Consider the following 4,240-nt stretch of genomic DNA (forward strand, 5'->3'; position numbering starts at 1 on the left):
ATATATCTGTGTTTGCTGGGCCTTCTAGCAGTCCTTATTCCAGCGCAATGCTGATGCGTAAAAAGAAAGACAAATCGTGGAGAATTTGCGGCGATTACCGACGCCTCAATCGGATGACATTACCAGACAAGTATCCAGTACCTCACCTCCGAGATTTCGCTCACAAACTCCACGAATGCACCATCTTCACGACTCTTGATCTCGAACGTGCATATTTCAACATCCCGATGGCTCCAGAGGACAGTAAAAAGACAGCGTTAATAACTCCTTTCGGCCTTTACGAGTTCAATGTAATGCCTTTCGGGCTTAAAAATGCAGCTCAATCATTCCAACGTTTCATGGACACGGTGTTACGGGGCCTAGACTTCTGTTTTGTATACCTGGATGATATACTCATCGCTTCACGAACGACGGAAGAACATAAGGAAAACATCGAGCAAATCCTGTCCCGACTACAAAGCCACGGTCTTACCATTAAAGCAAATAAATGTGTTTTCGGTAAACCTGAGGTCGAATACTTAGGTTATTTGGTTCTACTCACGGGGATCAAGCCATTGGAACACCGAGTTCGCGCAGTTCTGGACTATCCAAAACCAAAAAACATCTCCGAACTTCGAAGATTCCTCGGAATGCTTAATTTTTATAGACTATCCATTCCTAATGCCGCTGAAACACAGGCGCCACTGCACGCACTCACAGCTGGAGCCAAGAAACGAGACAGGAGACAAATACAATGGACACAAGAAACGGACAAAGCTTTCGACAAATGCAGAGAACAACTTGCACAAGCCGCCATGCTAGCACACCCAGCCGAACGAGCACGACTCATCTTAGTGACAGACGCTTCCGATACTGCTATGGGTGCCGCATTAGAACAAGTTATCGATGGAAAACGACAGCCACTTGGATTTTATTCAAAGAAATTCACGCCGACCCAAGCAAGGTACAGCGCTTACGACCGTGAGTTACTAGCCATATACTCAGCAGTCCATTATTTTCGTTACATGATTGAAGGCAGAAATGCGGTTATTTACACAGACCATAAGCCTTTAACTTATGCTTTCAATCAACGTCCAAGTAAAGCTTCGCCAAGGCAACAACGACACTTGGACTGGATAAGTCAGTTCACGACAGACGTGCGACACGTGGCAGGACTCGAGAACAGCGTCGCGGACGCCCTTTCAAGAATTAACGACATCACACTACCAATCATAGTCTCAACTGATGATATCGCAACAGCACAGCAGTCGGACGAAGAGCTAACAAATCTTTTGCAAACTCCAGGGAAGCTGAACTTAAAGCAACTACGACTAGACAATACGGAAACAACGGTCTACTGCGATGTGTCCACGGACAACATCAGGCCATACATCCCGCAAGCATTGAGGAAAAAGATATTCGACGTGGTACACAACACCGCACACACGAGCGGCAGGACGACACGCAAACAAATCGCAACTAAATTCGTGTGGCCATCGATGAATAAGGATATAATAAGTTGGGCCCGCACCTGTTTTCCATGCCAACGCGCCAAAATCAACCGACACGTCAGGAGACGACCCGAACACATCCAAGTCCCAGACGAACGATTCTCCCACATCCATCTGGACATAGTCGGACCCCTTCCACCATCGCGAGGTTACCGATATTGTTTAACAATAATAGACCGGTTTACACGTTGGCCCGAGGCAGTGCCGACCACCGATATTACGGCAGATACCATCACGGACGCCTTTTTTGGAACATGGGTAGCCCGTTTCGGAACGCCTGCAGTCATTACTACAGACCGAGGGTCACAATTCGACTCACAATTATTCAACGCTTTAGCGAAAATGATTGGAAGCAGAACTCATCGTACAACAGCGTACCATCCCCAATCAAATGGAGCAATCGAACGATGGCATCGCTCTCTCAAAGCAGCTATAAAATGCCACGAGACCGCCGACTGGACCAAGGCCTTGCCCATCGTGTTACTAGGACTCCGGAACGCGTTGAAGGAGGATATTGGAACATCCGCTGCCGAACTGGTGTACGGAACACAACTCAAACTGCCAGGAGAATATTTCGTACAAGAGGAACCTTCCCCGGACCCGTTACCTTTCCTGGAACACCTAAGGCAAACAATGCGAAACATCCGACCTAGTCAGACAGCTCACCATAACAGGTCACGAACTTTTATTCATAAGTCACTGCACTCATGTACACACGTATTTCTAAGAGTTGACAGCGTGAAAAAGCCACTGGACCAACCCTACGAGGGGCCTTACGCGGTGATCGAAAGGGTTAGCGAGTTTTGTTTTAGAATCGACATCAAGGGACAACCATGTGATGTATCTATTGACCGACTAAAGCCAGCTTCTTCTTCTTCTTTGTTATTGGCTCCCAGCTCCTTGAAGTGGAGCTGATACGGCCATGTCGAACCAGTAGTCCGTGTAACATGCCGCTTGTAGATGGTTGGGTGGAGAGGAAGTGGCGCATTGCGCCACCTGACTTTCCGTCAGAAAGTTCAAATATTCAGGTCGGTAGCTTTGAATGCAGCAAGCAGAAGACGGCACAGTTTGGGGGAGGGTTTTTTAATGAGTGGAAAAATGTCGTTGGGGGAGGGAACATTGGAAGAAACGGAGTTTAGGAAGTTCAAAAGATGTTTCAATTTAGTAGTATAGAGCGGACATGAAAAGATTATATGATTAATATCTTGTATCGGGTATCCACAAGGGCAGTCAGTCGTAGCAACGATGTTCTTGCGTGCCAAGCTATAGTTGAGATTGTAATGATTACTGCGTATACGATTAAGAATGACTATTTCTTGTCTTTTGAGTCTAATCTTCTGGAACCAAGGTTTAGGAGTACGTGAGTGAAAGTGTTGATGATATAATGTACCTTTATCTTTGGCCTTTTCGCTCATAAAGGAGTGAGTAGATTCTTGCATGGCGTTACGCGCCGAGGCATAAAAATCAGAGAATGGGATCCTGAAGTCTATAGAAAGAACTTCTGATCGAGCGGTTGAGGCGAGACTGTCGGCTATCTCGTTTCCTGTGATTCCTCTATGGGATGGGATCCAAGCGAGCGTGGTCGCCATTCCAACTCTCTTTATTTTGTAGATGAGTTCCCTTATAAGGTGTATGATGTAACCACCCGAAAATGGGTCAGGCGAGAGAATGGCGTCTAAGACGCTTCTAGAATCTGAAAATATAACTACACTTGTAAAGTTGGAACTTTGTTCAAGGGAAATCTCAAGGGCTGCAACTAAAGCCCATGCCTCTGCAGAGAAGATAGAAGTCTGGTCCGGAAGTTTAATAGATTTATGGAATCCGAGTTCAGGCGAGTATATCCCTGAGCCCACATATCCGAGTTCGTTTAACGATTTAGATCCGTCTGTGTAAAATGTTAACGCTCCGTCAAGCAATTCTGAAGTTTGATCGTAGAAGGAGGACATGACGCTATTCACGCTCCAGCCTCCATCAAAATAACATCTCACGTATCTAGGACAGAGTGTGAGGGAACCGAAGCTGGCCTCAAAACAGGGGGGTCCGGCAGAGCTGTATATATCCTTCAAATCGTCCTTGATTTTAATATAGGTCTTGATAATAGGGATGTTTTGTAACATCCAGATCCGATCGTGAAATGAGTTGGATCTGGAAGCCAGATCGTCCAGGCTCCTAATGACGGAGTTGTCCGTTCTCGCAGCGCATCTGTATATGAATCTTGTGTTGAGCATCTCCATTCTAATTAGAAAAGGAGTTTCTCTCGCTTCATCAAGCATGACGTTGATAGGTGTAGATAGACGATAACCGAGAGCCTTACGAAGGGCGCGGTTCCTGAGTTTAAGAATGCCTTCAAGTCTGGTTAAGTTGCCTTTGCTAAAGAAGATCTGGTGGCCATATTCTATAACACTCCTCATTAGGGCCCTATATACATTGAGTAGGAGCAAGGGGTGACTACCCCACCACACCCCTGCCAGAGAGGTAATTACGTTGACTATAGAGCGGCATTTGCTAGTAATATACGAGATGTGTGCTTTGCCTGAGAAGTTACGATCAATAATGACCCCCAGAAATCTATGCTCCTCAACGACCGGAATCCTGGTGTTATAAATAGAAACCGCGTCGAAGTCCTGGCGAGAACGGCTGCTCCTACTGAAGTTGATGGAAGCCGACTTGCCGATTGAAAGTTCTAAGCCCAATTCCCTGAGAGACTGGTCCACAATACCGGATGCCCTTGATAGTACCTCCACAACGGC

This window comes from Vollenhovia emeryi, unplaced genomic scaffold (genome assembly GCF_000949405.1).
Source record: "Vollenhovia emeryi isolate VEMERY1.0 unplaced genomic scaffold, V.emery_V1.0 DF939419.1, whole genome shotgun sequence".
In the NCBI taxonomy this organism is placed as follows: Eukaryota; Metazoa; Arthropoda; class Insecta; order Hymenoptera; family Formicidae; genus Vollenhovia; species Vollenhovia emeryi.